General features: G+C 34.5%; 1 protein-coding gene across 3 annotated transcripts in view; it reads right to left on the bottom strand.

Annotated features, from left to right (window-relative positions):
* sema6cb (semaphorin 6Cb) overlaps nucleotides 1-21544 on the bottom strand; it is a 274253-nt gene extending 252709 nt beyond the window's left edge. For all 3 annotated transcript variants that reach the window (XM_009292336.5, XM_009292337.5, XM_009292338.5), the window contains exon 1: nucleotides 21327-21544. The gene's annotated coding sequence lies outside the window, so the exon portion shown is untranslated. The remainder of the gene's footprint in view (nucleotides 1-21326) is intronic.
* Nucleotides 21545-21877: the final 333 nt, after the last annotated feature.

Genomic DNA, 21877 nt, shown 5'->3' with positions numbered 1-21877 from the left:
TGGAAAGTATCTAAAAATAGATATTGCTGCATGCTTATTTAATATACAAACTTTGAATTAAATTTTCAGTAAAAAGGACTGTTAATCACACTTGATTTTTCTCAGAGTTAATTTAATGTCCAGGTTATTTTAATTCATTTGTCTAAAAGTGATCTTTAGTAGATGTGTGCTAAATTCATATTTAAAAACCAAACAGGGCACAAATACTTTTCTAATTATCAATCAACTTTTGGCAAATATGCTGTTTTTAAGTTGTTTTGTTTAATAATGAAAGAATTAGGCCTGCAACAAACTATAATTTTGATAACAGCTTAATTAAATAATCACTAGAACAATTAATGGGCTAATGTTTGATTATTCCCTCAATTAAATCAGTGGGCTTTGATTAATTATTCAGCTTTTGCAATTAATTAAAATGTTGAATTACACATACGAGTCGTTCAGCTCTTGTTATGCAAGTTATATGGATATGGGAAAGAAAAAAATCATGGAAAGTAATATAGTCCTTAGATCACACTTTAACTTTAATATAAAGTATTTTCGGTTGAACTGCAGTCTTGTGCTACAGCGCCTCAGTGGTCAAATCGTAATAACCCATGGATTTTCATTAGGACATATGAAGCAAAAACACATTTCCCAGAGATGGGTTGCAGCTGGAAGGGCATCCGCTGCGTAAAACATATGCTGGATAAGTTGGCGGTTCATTAATTAAAGGACTAATAAAGGGAATAATAACAATAACAAAAACACATTGTATGTCCTTCATTTTTTTTTTAGATGATATGGTAGCTTTTTTTGATACATAACTTTTTTTTATTTGTATGACTAGCATTTTTAAACTTTGAATGCTAGGTTCCACACAATTTCTTCATGTTGTCCCAATACAAATTGATAAAGTAAACTTTTTACAAATTAGATTGGATTGAACTAGGCCACCATATTGGAAAATCTGATAAGCAATGTTTTATTTTTCTGCGATAAAAATTGCAATATGAATACAGTTTCAGAAGGTGGTTTGACTTATGGGAGGTCTCAGTAATTCAGTATGGTATTCGGTACAGAAATTAAAAATCATAATTAAAAAGAAAATGCTTTTCTTACTTTCACTGTAAACGATTTCTTGTTAAATCAACAGTAAGTTACTGGCAACAATTATCCAGTAGCTGCTGTATTTCATAAAACGGTAACATTACTGTAATACTAATTACATTAGTATTACATTTACTGTAAGATGTAATACATCATTTTACTGTTGTTGATTTTTACTGTAACACCAATTACAGTAGTGATACACATACTGCAAAACTGAAAACAGTATTTTATTGTACATTTTTACCATGAAGAACTACGGTATTTTAACGTTACTTTTATTATTACTGTATAGTATTTTACAGTTATTAAATGTTATTTTATTTTATTTAATAGTGCTACTTTATAATGGGTAAAAATGTTCAAAAATTGCACAAGTGTTATTTTAACTGTTCAAGAAATACAAGAAAAATAAAGAAACTGAAACTTTAACTTCACAATAAAGGTTTATTGTGTAAACCATGCTAAAACAGTAGCAATAATTCAATATAACAAAGCAACAGAACACTAATAAACAATTGATCATTAAAACCAGTCAACAATTAATGCATCAAAAATTATTACAATTTTAAAAACAGGTGAAAATACTGCTACAAGACAGGAAATGATGAAGGCCAAATGATGTGGAAAGGGACAGTGAAAAAGGGCAGCAGCATGATGATGATCCTGCAAAAATGACAGGCAAAATCAATCACTGAAGTAAAAACTAATCATCCCTCAAACCATTTAATTCATTCAGAAACGAAACACTACTTTGTTGTTTTTTATACATATATATATATATATATATATATATATATATATATATATATATATATATATATATATATATATATATATCAGTTATAATATATATAACAGTTTTTTTAATTGTTTTTGTTGGTGAAATACAGTTTGTTGTCAATTCACAATTACACTAAAGTTAATGGGGAAAAGATCAGCGGGCATTGTTCTTGAAGATTGCTATTCAGGTGTCCACACAGGTGTGTAAAAAATAAAGTCTCATCTTAACTTAATGTCCGACTCTGTATAGCTCGAATATCTGATTCCATGATCACACTACTAGTGCTACCGCGAATTTAAGAGGGGTAAACACAGTTCATTCTCACTTTAAGAGGCTACATATTTAAAATTAAATAAATAAAAATAATCTAATTTAACGTGACTAATGTTAATTAAATACTTTTAGGCTTTTAACATGTATAAATCCACTTCTAACTTACAGATAAGATTGCGTTAAAGAACATGAAAGCCGTGGGTGATTTTTTAAAATAATGCTAATGATGAGTTACTGATATTTGGTTTGCATAAAACAAAGTAATCACTAAGCATTCATTTTTGGCAAAATCTGCAGAGAGGCTCAGCGGCACGAGGAAATGTGTTAAAGTTGAGTAGAGAACTAAAGAGCAGTCTAGCCTACTTCATGAAATGTTTGTGGTAATATTCTGCGGTCAATTCGTATTACTGTATTTTAATATGCAGCAGTGATGGCATGTCAGCGAGACAAATAAACATTTTATCGAGTCATTTCATACAATTTATTTATTTATTTATTTTTTATACAAACCCTCTAGTGACATTTCCTCAAACTAAATCATCATGACGTTACTGTGCACAGCATCAGTAAAACGTTGAGAATAATTTAAATACTTAATTTTTTAAAACAGTCACTGCTGATTACAAACTAACATTAAAGCTAAGCTTACAGAAATCCTGTATGCATGACAATATAAAGATGTATTACTCACTGATGTCGAAGCACTTCCAGGTCATCAGAGATGTAGACAGGACAGAATGTGTGCTATCAAATGAGCTCTTGTGCAGCCTTTGTTGGACATCCAGGTAGTATGTTCACCCACACTGTAAGAAACAAAAACAGAAACAATTTATTAAAATGTGAGGGATAGTAAACATGTTTGGTCTACAGAGAGAAGAAAATGTTTACTTTAAGCATTGATCCTAATGAATCTATTTCTAAACTACATTTAACCTTATCACGGAAACAGCATTTTTGAGCTTTTAGACCAGGGGTGCTCAACCTTGTTTGCTTTAAATTAGAATTAAAACAATAAATCTCTATGTAAAATAAAATACTTCAGATCTAAATAAAGCAGGTGCTTTTACCTAAAGGTTCCTTCCCTCCAGTTAGTTTGGCTGCAAATCCCTCCACATCTGTGCTTTATTCGGTTCTTGTCTTAAGAGTAACTGGTGTCGCATTCCAGGTCCATCACAATCTGGGCTAGAAGGACAATATGACAAAAGACAAGACACATATAAATAAGTCTCAGAATAAAATATTTAAAGGAATAGTTTACTATTTTGCCACTATTTACTCCACGTGTTTTAAACTAGTTTGAATTTCTGTTAAACACTAAAGCAGATATTTTTTAAGAATGTTAGTAACCAGTAACTATTGACATCCATATTTGAACCAAATTTCTTTAAAAAATACGAGTTTGTGTTCAACGGAACAAATTAAATATATAACTATTTTGAAACAAGTGGAGGATGCCAAAGATGCTATTATTTTCATTTTGGGGTGAACTGTCCCTTTAATTCAAGTGTCAAGCAATAGTCATAAAAACTGATGTGTCGCTTGAGGAAAACTAAATCAAGTACCTTCTTTGAACAAGCAGAATCATTATGCCATTGTATTCAGTGATTCTCTTTTACATTTTCCCACTATAAAACGATAGCTTCAACATGCAATCCATGTTAAGACAAAAATGAATAGCATAAAATAACATATTGAACTAAACTTACAGTTTCCAGGCTGTTTGAAAAAAAAAACACATATGCCCAGTAAAATTGCTAATAAACACAAAGACAACAGTTATAGAAAAAATAGTTTGTCTAATATTTACTCAGCACTTGGTAGGCAAATAGCATAGCCGTGGCTGTTTTAACAACAGATGTTTTTTTTTTCTTAAAGTTTTCTTAGGAACTGCTGGAAGAAGAAAAAGAGGTTGTACATGAAACTCCTCACAACAAATCTGTGAACAACTTGACATTTCAAAATCTAATCAAAATGAGGAAGACATCGACATTACCTTGAATAATCAAGTGAGGAGTGATTGGTAGCATCAGTTTTTCAACATCAATTACTGTAGCTGAAAAACAGATAAATATAATAAGAGTAAAATAAGACTTAACATTAATTAATCTAAATCTATGGTACAACGATACCAATCTGTTTGGGGTTAAAATACATTTGTACACAAATCATTCCCTGGCCCCATCAATTTCTCTTAGATTAGGATGGATATGACTTTGGCTTATATCTGTGTACTCAGAACGTACACTCACCTCAGGTACACCTGAACACCAAAAATTAAATGTACAATTAATGACACACTATACATCAAGCTCATTAACATTATTGAGAAATAGACAATTAATATGTATTTTGTTAATATTAACGTTAGCTTAAAATAATTCAACTGCATTTAATTTTCAGCTCCATTTAATAAAACAGTTAAGACTCATTTCATTATGAGTTTAGTTTAAATAACTAACTTACAGTTGAAAAATTTTACCGTAATGATAGCTTAGTCATAATGACTATGTGAAGACCAGAGCTTACCTTAACGGTAAACGTTTAACTTTTCATGGTGACTTCGCCTTCATCTCAGTGTTGTGCTGAAATAGAGAATTCATTAATGCAGTTATAATAAGTTGAAGTTATGTTTTTCAGGTAACTTAGCGTATGGTCAAAAACTCACTCAAGATAAACTCACTGTATCTAATACCTCGCAAACACTACAATGACCGCCTGGCGTCTGTTATTTCTTGTTTAAAATACCATTTGTTAACGGATAGCGTGACATAACATAAGAACCTACAACTAATGTCACTTGGTTAATTCTTTTAAATTACACACACAATACACAGAAATACTAATAAAACAATCCTTTAACGGACAGAATTTGACTTTAAAACACTTACCGAGGATGAATTCGCTGGATGAAAGACGACAGGTGAATTTCAAATTAGGAGAGCCGTTGCCTGCATGTCGAGTCGTGTCCGTTCGGTTCTATGAATCGGCTCCTTAGTGAACAGTAAAGAATCGAATCCGCCTAAAACAGATTCCTTTTTGTATATGATTCATTACTATTTCGTTATACTGCTTGGCCACAAGCATTTATACACTAATTATACACTAGGGTTGTAACGGTATGAATTTTTCACGGTATGATAATCGTCTAAAACAATACCACGGTTTGACGGTTTCGCGGTATACGGTATGTTACAAATGTTACAAAATAATAGAACAGTGAAGCAAATTTGACTTTTTCCAAATAATATATTTTTAGTTACTATAAACAACACCACTTACAATGAACAAATAAAAATAAGAAAATAATAATGTGTCAAAGTCCAAATAAAGTCCAAATAAACATGGTGCAAATCCTCAGTAAAAAATAGATATAAATATTTACTATACTATAAATAGTTACATAACGAAACTAGATTCAATATGGAACATCCTTAGGTTTATGTGCCAGCATGGATATGGTTGTCTATCGATATGGATTTGGATATGGTTGTCTGCAATGCAGACAAACAGCTGCATCTTCATTTGCGTCTTTTGAAAACAGCAAGAGCAGCAGTTCGTCTTTGCTGTGTCACTGTTTTGTCATGTTTCTGTGCTGTTGTGCATGCAAAAGTACTTAGTATGAGAATTATTTCATGAAAAACTTTTTTTTTTGCGTTTTATTTAGCCGCGCATAAATGTATGCCTATCTCTCATTCCGTGTTGTTCAAAAAGCTTGGTCCACAAACAAAAGCGAAACCTATGCTTATTGGTTGTGATATAGCGAGTTTGAACCAATCTGGGCATGGAGGAGGGACAATGCATCAATGTATCATGTCTGATTTGTCCGGAGACACAGTGACGAGCGTTTCTTTGTCAAATCAGCGTTGTCAAATGTTGATGACGTAACCGCACTGATTCCGGAGCCTCTGAAAGTCCGCGAATGTTATGTGATACAGCACTGGAAAGCTGAGATTCTCTTCTTTTTGCCAATCTTTGAATTGTATGAATCGGATCAGCGGATCAAAAGTTATTAAACATTTAAGAGCAATACTTATTTTTAGCCGCGGGCGGCTGTCTCGGTCTTTAAGGGTTAAAACCGTTGATATGCAATTGTTCATGGTATGATAATCGTGCACTTTCAAATCGTGGTAAACCGTCATACCGGTATATTGTTACAACCCTATTATACACTAATTGCATATTGCTGAATGTGCTTGTGAATACGTGTGATCAAATAATTCCCGAGCAAACGGTTCAATTCGGTTCAATACGATTCAGAGTCGCTCGAGTGCTGAACCGAACCAGTGCAAACGTGATATTGATTACAATATAGTAACATTGTTTTTTATTCACTTTACCAGCGAAATTATTACATATATCTGACCTTGACAATAAGAATAAAGTTCGTTTGAAGTGTTTTGAGAATTCATATTTTTTTCTCCCAGAATTCCTTTCACATCAACAAGCAAATGGTAATGGCGGATGAGAAAGCCCAGCTAATATTATAAATATTGCGTTTAATATGTAACGAAATGAAATTTTAACAGTGTTTCATGCGAGAATGTAGTTCTTACAAACTCAAATCTGTGGTTTATTTATAGATATCATGTGTAAATTTTAAGCGTGCTTTGCCGATAGCGGAGATTCTGACCTCCAGGGTGTCCATCATCACTCATGTATCCGGCGAAACGAGGTTATAATCGGCTAGACATGTGAGACTTGCCCCGGTCTTAGATGGCTCTATAATGAATGTGTTATGAAATTTAGTTTTAACCGTTTTTCATGCGGGAATGTAGTTGTTTTAAACTCAAGTCTGTGGTTTATTTATAGAGATGGTGCGTATTTGAAAATATTGTTTTGAAAATGCGGAGATGTGACCTCCATGGTGATGACGGGTGCCCTAACCTCATGAATCAGTCTAAAGCAGGCTGGTCATTATGACATTTAAGCTGACTTTGGTTTCATGAATCAATTACTTTTGTTCCAGTTTAAGTTTTGGTTAAGCACAAAGTTATGTTGATTAAAAATGATTTAATATTTTCATGTTAACCTTATAAAATTAAGGTGCAGTACACCCAAATATGGAAAACCAGGGGACAGTTTTATGCACTGAACAGTCTGAAGAAACTGGTCATTTTATTTTTCTTCACAAAATACTGTCAAAATATAAAATAAACATAATAATAATAATATAAAGTGTGTGTAGAGTTTTTCATGGTCATTTGCAGTACTGTATTTAGATGCACAGTAACTGATTTTTTCCCAAAATTCATTGTAAAATCTGCAGTAGCATACTGTTAATCATGTTCACAGTATGGAAATGTTGAGAATACATTATCATGCTGTGAAAACAGCAATATATACAGTAACACACTGTGCACAGCTTATACAGTAAACAACTGTTGAGAAATGCAGTATAATACCGTGAAAACAACAGAAATCGTTTACAGTGTTGTTTTGTCTTTGATTTTTTTTCCCTTTATAAATGTTTCCCAAATTATGTGTAACAGAGCAAGGGAATTTTCACAGTATGTCTAATAATATTTTTTTTTCTGGAGAAAGTCTTATTTGTTTTATTTCGGCTAGAATCATTATACAATAACTTGCCAAAATTACTCTAACCTGCCTTAACCTAATTAACGTAGTTAAGTCTTTAAATGTCACTTTAAACTGTACAGAAGTGTTTTGAAAAATATCTAGTAAAATATTATTTACTGTCATCATGGTAAAGATAGATATATATTTTGCATAAATCATAAAAATTCCATGTAAATACAGTGATTAAATACAATTCTGTAGCTCCTGGTCAACTGTAATCCAGACTTAACATTGCATATCTTTGTGATGTGACTATTGCGCATGCACACATTGTGATATCGATGCTGAAACAATATTGTGCAGCCCAGATTGAACATAAAACAACTAAGCTGTCCCCCAAAAAACCTTAGGAATTGTGTTGTTTTAATTCCTTTTAAATAAATAGTTTAAAGATGTAGCAAAAGTCGTATTTTTAAGTGTAGCTATTTTCGTTTTTATTATTTTTATTTGTCTATATAGTTTTTAATCATTGAATATACTGGTTTAGTGTTTTGATGCAATTTAATACTGTTTATTCATTCATTCATTTTATTTTTCCGGATTAGTCCCTTTATTCACACACTTATCCAGCATATGTTTTACGCAGTCGATGCCCTTCCAGCCACAACCCAGCACTGGGAAACACCCATACACTCTTGCATTTACACACATACACTACGGCCTATTTAGCTTATTCAATTTACCTGTACCACATATCTTTGGACTTGTGGGGGAAACCGGAGTACCCAGAAGAAACCCACGCGAACACGGGGAGAATATGCAAACTCTACACAGAAATGCCAACTGACCCAGCCAGGGCTCAAACCAGCAACCTTTTTGACTGTGAGGCTATCGTGTTACCCTTAATACTGTTTAATAATAGTTCAATTAAATGAAAATGAGAAATATTTTGTAAAATACTTTTAAGATTAGTTTTTATATAGATATTTTATTTGTTATATAATTTCACTTAATTTATTAAATATTATGCTACAATTTTATGTTTACAATGCATTTCACTCAAACACTTTTACAAACAAACACTTGTAGCATGATATAAACTTTTTTTGTCATCTTAGTAAAAACATATGTCCTGTCTGCTGTGTCTATTGAATGCTTGAGTGACGGGGTGCTGTTATGGTACCCTGAGATTCCATGGCCTCCGTGAGAGAGGGAAGAATCTCCTTATCTTCAGGCTGTAATTTCCTGCTCCGTTTCACTCTTTAGAGCCATAAAAATTTTCATTTTAAAAACATGCAGTGAGGCAGTCAAGTCATTTATCCTGCACTAACTCTGATGAGCGCATTTCAGATGCTCTTTACAGCCGCCTATAAAAGTTACAGCAAAACAAAACATAAACAAACCTGAAATGCTCAGAGAGACTCTTAAAGGTCACCGTCATGAGAGTAATATAAAACACATATATAAAAGGGCTCTTTTTTTCTTTTCCCCCTCGGAGGGTGTCAATAATGCTAAACACCTGAGAATAAATGATTTAGCTCTGTTCTTGCCTGCCTGCTGTCTTGCTTTGAGGTTGTATTTCTCCATTTGTGAGAGTTTACTTACTCCCACTTTGGGCTTTGAGAGCTTTGTGCACTTTCCAAAAACAATCGGCATTTCCAGCTTTAAAGGAAACTCTGAGAATCAACAAGTCGATTAGCGAGGTGGACTAGTTTATCCAACCCAGGCTCATTATGGATATGTACCCCTGTATAGATTTCTGGAGAGCGCAAAATACATCCCAGGAGGTACTTTTTTTGTCGTTTTTATAACAATTGTTATCCACCAGAGGACGCTTTGTACACTTTTCCAGTTTTCAGATCTCAAATTTCTCTCGCAGGTGCCATTCACACCTGCTCCTCTCAAGTAAATCCACCTGAGGCCACTATTGACTAACTGACTGACCAACCGACCAACTCATCCCCCACCCACTCCCTTCCCTAAACACAGCTGATAGTCTTTTAAAAGCAACACTTGACCCACCCACCAATCCAGAAAAAGAAAAACCCTCAGTTCTGCCTGATTTTTACCACATTTTAAGATCTTACCACGTTCTCACCCTGTTATTTACTTGTTTATTTTATTGTTTGCCTTTTGTTTTATCTTCTTTCTGGAACCATTCTTCACCACACTCAAACCCCATCAACATGGTCAACTCCTCTCTGCGTCTCAAAGAAGTACATGTATATTGTATTGTTCAATCTCACATGGCGGATATTTTCTGAGGGCCGTGGATTAAAGGTAATAGATTAATTTATTTTTAGCTGTTGTTGTTGTTTTGTTGTTGTTGTAATAATGTTCCGTTTCTTGTGCAGAATTCCAGACCTTGGAATTATAAGGTTCTATTTGAGTTCTGAATGATTTTGAGATATTGAGCTTCAAAGTTTTGGCATAGCAAACAGTATGTGTGTAACATTTGTTTTTGGGTTTTTTTTAAATAAAACGCTGTAAAATGTAAACAACTTATAAATAAAAAAAAACTCCCAACATGTAAATAAGTTGTCATTTAATAAGAATGTCAATAACTCAATTTTCACAAAAATGTCAGATAAATCCTTATAATTCTAAGGCGACAGTTTTGTATCATCATTTGTCTATGTATGTTTCTTTTACTCTTAAAGTACCTATTTATTGACTTGCATTTTATGATTTACAAATGCATATCTAGATTATCTAGCATATCTAAACTAAAATTTTTGGGTGAACTATCCCTTTAACTAGAGCTGTCTAATATTAACTAATAATCCGATGCGTGATAGAATGGCAAATATTGCCATTCAATAAGCAATGCGATATCTCAAAAAGAAACGTTATAAACAACATTTATAATATTTTATTTCAAATATATTATTTATTTTTAATTATTATTTGAATTATTAATTCAAGGTAAAGAAATCTACATCTTCCAAAAGAAAACAGCAATATTTCACAATGTTTAGTGACCAAAGCTTGAATAAATGAATAATAATTGAATAAAGTGACAAATATCATTATCAGTATTGTTTTCTCCCAACAGTTGTTATAAAATGCCACTGGTACAGGATTTAGCAATAATAATAATAATAATAATAATAATAATAATAATAATAATAATAAATGAATAAATGAGTTTATTATTATTATTATTATTATTATTATTATTATAAATAGAAAAAATATTAGGTTCATATTAATTTCACATGTGCTAAAGATTAAATGTTTAAAAAGGTTTCTAAAGAATCCTTTAAAGTAAGAATTAGATTAAGTAATCTGCATAATAATAAAGCACTATTGTTAAAAATGTAAAAATCTTTAAAAGTCATTCCACCATTCATCCTACTATCACAATCAGTCAGAGGAAAAAAAAAAAACTATTCTAAAAGTTCATCCCAAGACCCTTGCTCCCTTCCGTCTAGCCATTCTGGAACACAATAACCAGCCTTACGTAAACAACCCCTAAGAAACCCATCCAATCTTCCATCAGGTGAACCCTGAGCGCAGTCTAATTACCTAGGGTTTCCAGTTCAGTTCAGTCAACCCACCGGCTTGTTGATTTAAAAAAATAAATAAATAAAAAAGTGCAGTTTCGCACATCCCTAGGAGCAAACCGTGCGCTCTTTAAATCAGATTCCATCGCCTAAATTCATTAGAGGCTGATGAAAGCAACATAAATGGCTTCATAATAACCTATATCAGATTATCCGTGTATGAACAATGCTTTATCTTCCACCACAAGTGGGAAGAACGGTTAACATTTGCGTCCTTCCCGAGGCATTCTGGGAAATAAACATATTACAAAAGGAGCCCCGAGAGTTCAAAAAAGCAGATTAGAAAGTTGAAGGCTCACAACAATTCCAACACAAGCAGCTAATCAATGCGGCAGGAAGAGTTGTTCCATTATAAAGTGATTAAGAGATCATTTAAAGCGCAATCTGGAGCAACCCCAAGCCCACCACCCTGGAGTGAGGCGATCAATAACCTGTATGTATGGAGAACAGTAATTAAAACAGAGAGCTGCGGTTCGCAATGCAGTTTGGAGGAGGGTGGTTTTTGGAGGGTGGTTTGGGGTGGAAAGCTGTTCTGGACACAGTGAGCTCAGCTTTGAATTCTAGCATACCAATGTGACGAGCACAAAAAGGTGTCTGTGCGGAGTCTGGAGGCTGAGGGTATGGTTGAATATTCAAATGAGGCAAATCATGACTCCATAATCAGGTGGAAAGAAGAGTTGCCAGAAAAAGAAATGTAGAAAAGGAAATGTAGAAAAAGAAAAGGGAAAAAAAAGAAATAATAAAAACAATGACACACTTCAACGATTTCACACGGTTATCACTCAGTCTCCATTTAGCTCTCATTACTCAGCTAGCTTTACATTCTTAAAGATGACAGCTTGTGTAGGCAGCCACTTTGTTTCCTCATGAATCACAATGCTTGCGTGAGTACGTGTTCACGTGGTGTGTTTGTTTGCGTTGAAGTGACTGAGAATTTGATGATAATCATTATATTTACGAGGTCAAATTTTCTCACCTGACGATAAAGGACAATATGGGTTTAACTGGTTTTTAATTACACATGCATAATACTGTTCGTACCATATCAATCATTGGCTTATATGTAACTCAGTCTTACCTTGCACAGGTTTATTTTCAGCAACAAGTAAAAGTGCGATGTATGGATCAAAATTCAAAAATCAGCTGCACAATATATTGTTCCAGCATCGAAATCGCAATGTGCACATCCAATAAACAAGCAATAGCCACATCACAGGAAGTGCAATATTGAGTTTATATGTTGAGATTATTTATCAGGAGCCACAGTTCAGAACACAGAAGATTTTTGGATTCACATAAGAGTTTAACCATAAAGGAGTGAAAGATTTGCAAGTGTAAAGCTAGTGACTGTGTAAGCATTCTGGCATGAGGGTTTAAAGTGTTCAGGTACGTGAAGTTGTACTGTTTGTAACTCTAATAAAGGTGTGTTTATTGAATTATTTACACAATGAAGACAATATGGTGTTATTTCACATGTAAAATATTCTATTTATTTACCTGTATACTATGATGTAAATATTCCCTTCCATCTTGCCAATAATAATCCGTAATCTTCCAGAATAATTCCAATCAGTCTAATTTAATGAATTCTTTTCTCAATAGAGCTATTCAATACATCTGGTGAAATTGTATTCATATCACAATCTAAATCGCAGTAAAACAAAATAACCACAGTCAAATTTCTTCAATATTGTGCAGCTCTAATTAGAAATAAATTAGATCAAGTTTCATTATTTGTAAATTAAAATTGTAAATATATGAAAGTCAATTTTGGATTAGTAATTTGCACTTCGACAGCTATAAACGCAGATTTCTCAATGTTTAGATTTTTTTGGAACCATCAATAGTTGGATCTCATCCAAGTTTTGCCCTATCCTAATTATCTCGTACATCATAGACCTTTTTCACATTTTTAACCCATTTACTAACAGTTTAGTAATGATCGATTAATCCAGGAAAAAATAGCTTTATGTAATAAACCAGCTTGGATATTTAAGAAATGGACTTGATCTTATTTGATTATTTTGTATTTTTGTACCTTATTCATTCATTCTTTCATTCAATGGAAGTCAATGCAAACACTGGGAGAACATGCAAACTCCACACAGAAATGGTAACTGACCAAGCCGAGGACCAGAGACCGACACAGCATTGCCCTATTTTTTTACTTTTTATGTGGACAGACCTTATTATTATAAACTTATGTAACATTTTCTTCTCACAGATATAAAATATATCCAAAGTAAGTAACAGAAAAGGAAAACATAAATATGTAAACACTTTTAAGAAATATCAAACATTAAATATCATTATCATAAATATACACAACATAAAGATAAACAATTACAATTCTTGTATAATTAGTGAGACTATTTGATGACACAGAATAAATGTTATTTTACAATACACATTAATACCATTCAATCTAAATCTACACCATCAAAAATGTAAAAGTATTACATTTTTCTAGCATAATTTCCATAAAATTACAATCATCATTCATTCATTTTCCTTCAGCTCAGTCCCTTTATTTATCACAGGTCGCAACAGTGGATTGAACCGCCAACTTATCCAGCATGTTTTACAAAGCGGATGCCTTTCCAGCTGCAACCCAGTACTGCGAAACATCCATACACATTCACTACATCCAATTTAGTTTATTCAATTCACCTATAGCGCACCCAGAGCACCCGGAGGAAACCCACACAAACATTTAGACAACATGCAAACTCCACGGAAAATGCCAACTGATCCAGCCGAGACTCGAACCAGCGACCTTCTTGCTGTGAGGCGACAGTACTAACCACTGAGCCATGTGTCGCCCCATTACATTATATTTTAACATTACATTTTAATCATAAATTCTTGCATTTGCAATATTAATAAATGCTTATATACAATTCAAAATATAGAATATCATTCTTATAATCCCCATCTAATCCCTATAATCTCTGTCTAAGTGACAACAGCTTTGAATAGGGATAACAAAACCGCAGTCATATGCGTTTTGTCAAAATAGCCATCACAAGAACAAAAATGCTTCGGATTTCATCTGACATATGCTGGCCATGGGGATTTCAGATACATTTAGTCTAAACTGCAGCTCAATACGCACATAGGGATGAATGAAACATCATCAGTACCGAACAAAGCTGTTGTACTCAGCGAGCGTTCTGCCTTTTCCTTTTTCTGCATGTAATCTCACTTAATTTGCAAACATATCTCTCTGTCTTTGTGCAGTGTCTGGACGCACTCCATCTCAGCGTGCTTTGCAGGAGTGGCCAGTTCTCTGTCTCTCTCCATCTGTGGCTGCTGTGGTTCCGCGCGTGATGTTTGACAAGAGGTTAAAGTTTCAGAAAAATGGCTTACAAAGCTGCTGGAAGCCAGGCAGTCTGTCCAAGGGCAGAAGGGAGCTGAGGGCTGAGGCCTGTAACTCGTCCAAAGTGACGTCCAACACTCACGAATCCTCTCTCTCGGTTTGCTTCACTCCTTGTTTTGCTTTTCTTTTCTTTTTTTTGGTGGGTTCAGCGCTTACTCGCCCAGGCTTTGCAGTTCAGTGCTAGTTCTACTAGTAGTGATGGCTCTTGCTTCAACTGACACCTCCATAGGTTGGCCATTTTATCAGAATTATTAGCCCTCCTGTTTATTTTTTCCCCAATTTCTATTTAACGGAAAGATTTTTTCAGCACATTTCTAAACATAACAGTTTTAATAACTCATTTTTAATATCTTTTATCTTTGCCACAATCACAGTACATAATATTTTGCTAGATATTTTTCAAGACACATTTAGCTTAAAATGTAATTTAATGGCTAACTAGGTTAATTAGGTTAACTAAGCAAGTTTGGGTAATTAGGCAAGTCATTTATAGATAATTTGTTCTGTAGACTACCAAAGAAAAAATATTGATTGAGGGGGCTAATAGTTTTGACCTTAAAATGGTTTTAAAAAAATAAAAACAGCCTTTATTCTAGACAAAATTAAACAATTAAGACTGTCTTCAGAGGAAAAAGACATTGTAGGAATTACTGTGAAAAATTCCTTGCTCTTTTATACATCATTTGGAACATATATAGAAAATAATAATATTAATAATAACAATAATAATAAATTGCAAATAATTTTTACTTCAACTGTACACCACCAAGATTGCATTTATGTAAAAATATATCTAAATTATTTTAAACGTCAACGGATATTGTCAGACAAGAACCAATTGGTTCATGCCACAACACAGACTGACTTTTTCCACACAAATTAAATTGAACTGACTATTTTCGAGATAATGGAAAAATCTGCTTCATGTATTCAAACAATATATTTTACATTAGGGCTGCACTATGTATCGTTTTAGCATCAATACTGCAATTTGCGCATATGGAGTAGTCATGTCATAAGATCTGTAATGTTCAGTCAGGATTATTGGCCAGGAGTTCATCATCTGCATGTATTTTTAAGATCTGTGATTGTGTGAAAATGTCAAGCCATGTTTGGAACTTTGTATATATTAACAATAAAGACTATACAGTTTTATTTTATATTTAAATATTCAATTTGTGTACTGAATACAGCTAGGCTCACCGGAAAACAGTTATTATTTGTATCATTGCTCTACTGTTTATCAATGCTTGTGATTGGTTTATTATTTTGTATGCAGAGGCACTCTAAAAAAATCATCTTAAAGAAATGTAAAATTACAAATCCTTTCCAAATGGAAGTATTCACTTCAACAGGTGAAATCATTCTGCATACATTGCAATGTCTTTTTTTTTACAATATTGTGCTTCTCTATTTTATTCTAATACTATTTACAGAAAAAAATGCACAAATTTAATTTTAAAATGAAAAATCCAAACAAATTTTTGAAAAACAAATAAATAAAAATGCATATGTCAATGCAACCTCATAACCTTTTAATTTAGTTAAAAATTATTCCTTATTCCTACATTTTAGTATGATTTGTTCATCCCTCACAGAAGTGTAGGTTTAGGGTTTTTTTTTTTTTTTTTTTTTTTTTTGAGCATGTTTCCCTTTAAAAATTGTATTTCATACAAATTAAATCTCATGAATTTGTACGAATTAACTACTTTTCTGACAATACATAAAATAGTAATGTTTTCTAGTGAGATCACGCTTTAATAAGCTTACAATGGCTAGTTTTTAGAGGTGCGGTCGATCGAAAAGGTCATGATACACTGATTTCACAAAAACTGGATAATTTTTCACATCAGCAAGAACAACTCAATCTAGTAAAAGTAGTGCAGATGAGCAAAGACCCAAACAAAATAAATCAGATATACTGACACAGATCCATTTTCATTCTCAACCCTTAATGTTAAATTAAAATGTTATTGTGTGTCTATTTGTTTGTCCAAGCCAAAGTAGATTTAATTTTTTACTTAATTATGTGTGTGCACATGCAAAGAAATGTTTGTGAGTACCAGATCTCTCCTTCACCTTTTGTCATGTAAACGCTTTTAAACGCCTGCAACTTTCATGACAATGCAAAATGCTGGTTGAAATGTGCAATTAATGCGAGTCCAGATGGATCAACTGTGATTCATTACACTCCTAGTTTTACTATGCTTAACCACATCCTGAATAAAAAGTTTTAATTTTCATATTACCATGCATGTGTGATATGAAGTTTAAACAGTACAAAACAGTAAAAAGGCTAAATTAAAAAAATATGTGCACATTTAAATGCAGGGAAAATGGTGTGGAAATAAACATCCAATACTTTTAGGCTTTATTTGTTGTTTCTACAAAGATATTTTGGCTGCAAAATAGTTCATTTACAATGTTTTTTCCTGCACATTGGCCATATAATTTCTTATCAGTATTCAGTACAACATATTGATTCCATAACAATGGCATGTTATGGACATTTGTTGGAGAAGGGGAACTTGTAAAACCTGTTTTATTAACATCTAAAAATGAATTGCTAACAGAAGTTAATCAATCACTGAACCATGCTTTAACCTTTCTGTTGTGCAACAAGAAGATTTTCACTGTCCCCATCTGACCATCCCATTAAAAATATCATGAAGGCTTCACAGTCTGCCTCAGACTAGAGAGTGAATAGGACTGGAGCGTGGACTCGGCTGCAGATTTCAGCAGAATTAAGTGTGAGTGTGTGACAAATTAGCATCACTGAGCACCAACAACTTGATAACAGAGTTTAGCAAAACTATGCCATCCAATACAGCAGATTATAAGATACCACGACCTCTCAGCAAGAATCGTAAAATTGTACTGCTGTTAAGTATTACCATATTCATTATATACACAGTGTAAATGTACATAAATGTATCTATATGTGTACACACACACACACACACACACACACACAAGGACTCCCAACTTCCAGAGATGTTCTTGATTGCTGAAATGCCACAAGTTGCACCCACCCAGAGAGAAGTGGCCAGGTTTGAAGGCCAAGGCCCACTGATCGCGCTGCCATGCTGAGGCTGACTACCCCCGCAAGAGGGCTGTGTAATGGATGATGCTGAGGCCCTAGGTCTGACAGGTAATAATTCACTCCCAAGGGGTACGAGACCCCTCGCTGGACTTAGGCAGCCAGGCAGGAACAACAGCTCTCATTCCACTGCACCCCAACAGCCCCATAAACCTCCTCTCCAGGTGCATCTTCCAGTTATTGGCTACCCTGTTGCTACGGGTTACAACAATCAACATGAAATATGAGGGGCCATTATAGTGTGGAGTGAACTCCCTAGAGTAACTAATTGAAAGTGATCCATTGTGTCTCACAGCCGGTCCAGAACAGGTACACGGTGGTTGTTTAGTTCAAATTTAAATGTAGAGAATGAATTGACTCGCATTTGTTCTATTCTAGAGATTCAATCCATCATAAAAACGGCTATGAATAACTAAAGCAGGGTAACAAGTCTCAAAAGTACATTGCCCCCGTCTGATGAAATATTGAGAAAAAAAACAACAACGGTAGATGATGGCTTTGATCCAATCGTAGCACCAGGGCTATTTTAGCTCTCATTACCCTAAGAGCCATTAGGAGCGCACAGCCATCCACGGTGCACGGCAAGCGTAACATCATTTGGGGCAAAACTACAGCAATGGAAATTGGAAATAAAATTACACCCAGGCTATATGCATCATTACCCTACCAAGAGGCAGCCATGATGGGCTGAAACAAAAGCAGTGGTAAATTTAAAAGGAAAATGCGTCCTTTGTACCATATATGTCTGACTATATCAAAGATCTCCTTCTCTGTGATCGGGGTAATGATTATAGAGCACTATTAGGGTTTAAACCAGGCTTTTAACCAAAACAGGGACTAGAGATGTCTGTACCTGTGTTCATACCAAACGAATCCGGCTGCAAGATTGTTTTGCTTCAATATGACATTTAAGGTACTGAGAACTATTCTCTGTAAAATAGGCAAAGCAATCGACGAGCGAAATGTAGCTTCCAGCAATTTCATGTTTCATGTACTCCTGCCATATAAAAAATCCCAATTTGCATAGACAACTTAAAAGGATAGTTCAACCAGAATGAAAATTCTGTAAGACACAAAATATTTTTTTCTCTCTATGTTTTTCTATTGTTGTTTGAACCTCAAACTCGACCAAAAAAAAAAAAAAAATATCACATTTTTTAGGAGAATGTAATCCAGGCTTGTAATAAGTACACAATGAAGAATTTTCATGTTGAGTGAACTTTATCTTTAAATAAAAGGAAAAAGAACAGACACAAAATTGCTGATCTCAAAGTCAGCAAAGTACATTCAAGGGTAATAGTAATCCATAATCATCTAACACGCTTACAATCAGTGAAGTAAAACAGAGAAAAAAGCAATTAAAGCAGAAAACATCACACTCTTTTACTGTATTCATAATACTGGAACCCATTAAAATTCTACTTGGGCCACTACAGAATTAGTGGTTGAATACTTTAAGAGCACTTATAATCGCAATCATGAATCAAGCCTACTTATTAAATAGCAGCTATCAAACGTATTCAAAAAGAAACAACAACAAAAAAAGCACAGGAAAATGTCTAATGATAGCTCAGTGAGCTATTCATTATTCAATAACATTTTCGAGACAACCTCGGGGTAGATGCCAGATATCTACCTCCTGAACCCTCAGGGATGAACCTCCAAGCTACTCTTAGTCTTGCTTACGGTTGAATTTTATCAGGGACAAAAGCATTTAAGGAATCCAAAGCAGGGTCAAACATTAACCGGTGCTTGGGGGCAAAAACACCATTAGAAGTTACAAAAATGCAACAGATTATTTAAAATGTAGGGGCACAAAATACCCCACAGTGATCTGATCTAAAACAAAGGAAGCATCAATGTTCTCTATAGCACTGCTGTTATAATATCCTGTGCGATACTACAGATGCTCTCGTATTTGATACTAATTTGATGGGCGACAGACTAACTGTTTGGAATGAGGATTTATTTCTATTGATTGGTTCAGTTAATGGACATAAATGGACGGCATGATGTGCGTTTTATTTGATAATAAAAGGTATAGCCCACATAACAGATAAAACAAACCTGAAAATCATTATGGCAAAGGCAAATCAAATGATATTGCTGTGCTGTGACAGTTCTATTAGAATTTTTTATCAGCTATTATTTTTACTAAAGCCAAACTTTAAACATAATAAGAGACCATAATTCCTGACCATACCACAATAACAACAAAGGATGTCACGATGACCAGAAAAACAGTTTATTAAAAGCCCATTATTATTTGTGCGCGTGCCCTGTGAGGAGTGCTCGCGCACTCGACAGCGCGGTCAAACGCACGTCTCCGTCGAAATGCAGGACTTGGCATGATATTGAACACAGCCAGCTTTGTCTGAAGTGAATGTAAACAGACAGGACGAACAAAATATTATGTCAAAACAGATCTGTCTACTAGGTCCTGCGGTGCAAATGCAGCCTAAACCACTGGCAGTCTATTTATGTCATTAATACTCAAACAATATTCACAAGAAAAATAGAAAATCACTCCCTCATTGCTCTCATCTGGATCAGGGTAAAGTTTAGAGTTAGATACTGAAAAACAGGCATTCTTTGTTCCTATACCTTTCTTTGTTATTTTATTACCATTCACTTGTCTTACGCAGCGTTTACTTAACTAAAATAGCAAAAACTATAGCTTTTAAAAGGATTAAGCATTCGATTTGGACTTTTAAAATAGGCATGAATGTGTTCAGTAGCAGATTCTGCTGTGAAGAGTAATCTTGCATCGTCACAACAATAACACTAGAGAAACTGCAATATTTCATGACATGAAATATGTTTGGATATGGCAAAATTATTGATTTTGTATAACTGAGCATTTCATTTCTGCAGCAGACATTCGTAAGCGTAATTAATTCGCCGCCACACAGCTGGCAAAGGTGCGCAACACGCTAAATGAATACTGCACTCTCAGCTCTGTGCCTCAGGCCAAACTCCCCTAAAAACCCCTATCAGCAGCCCAAAACCAGCATGTCCATCCTTCTGGACCAGGACACGTCTCCTTCCTTCTATTCCAGCGTCCAGCTGTCTGGGCGCTGCGAGTGATATACAAACAACTGGACGCTTTCGTGCAGAGCTTGAAACCGCAGACAAAATAAGTGTTTCGCGTGCAAAAACGAGTCTAACCAATACAGGTTAAACTGGAAAACGAAATGCTTCTCATGTCATCATGTGTTCCTCATCGACATGACCAATACATGTGTTCTGCTGTAAACAACTGTGTCACAGCATTGGAAAAATTGTAAGTGGACAACCTAGTGGTTTTTGAGATTTACATGTGTTGTGAAGACCTACATGTGCCACACATAAAACGGGCAAAACTATAAAAATACAAGCATTAAATCAGATCATATCCGCGCTGTCTATAGCAATAAAGGCTGCCTTCAAGTCGGCACTGACTGCAATATTACCGACCTGAAACGATACCTGCTTATTTCCCCCCAAACTGTGCGAAATATGATCGCAACGTGTCTCAATCCTGCACAAACTTCCCTCACTGCCACGGTCAGAGTTCACATCATATAAAACAGAGACGAGGAAAAACTTCTAACAAAGGAGAAAGCCCAGCTCATTTACCTTTGCTTGCCTTTTAAATTTTCCTTTGTGCTCGTGCAGAGGGTTGATTCCTTGCAGAGACGAAGCTCGTCCGTATTAAAAACAACAGACGAAACGAAACGGAAGGTTATTAGTTTAGTGTTCCCTAAATTGGTTCGTTGTCTTCATTAATCGCATTGGTAAAAGCGGAGCAGCCCTTGGCACACAGAGTTGACACACGCCTTTGAAAAAGCAAGACTGCGCTAAAACTCTATTACATTGTGAACGATCGCTCCCAGACCACGCCCATGGTGTGCGACTGACAGTTTGCCCGTCCAATAAGGATCTGCCGGAGTGTTTTTGATGGTTCTCTTTAAAAGTTTCTTACAAGTCCCACCCAAAACGTGAACTGTTTGAACTGTAAATCCTTGTACATGACTAATAGTGCATTACATATCCAAAACAGCCGGCCAGAATAGCCTGATGGCCAATAGCGCATGAGGTAATGGCATTTAAATTTACTTCTGAAAAGGAAGTCAGTTGTGGAATTGTAGCACATTTAACACTACAAAAACTCCTCCTCATATACATAT

The sequence above is a fragment of the Danio rerio genome, chromosome 16 (assembly GCF_049306965.1).
Source record: "Danio rerio strain Tuebingen ecotype United States chromosome 16, GRCz12tu, whole genome shotgun sequence".
In the NCBI taxonomy this organism is placed as follows: Eukaryota; Metazoa; Chordata; class Actinopteri; order Cypriniformes; family Danionidae; genus Danio; species Danio rerio.
Note: the sequence above shows the minus strand (reverse complement) of the source record. Positions and strands in the feature narration are given on the sequence as shown.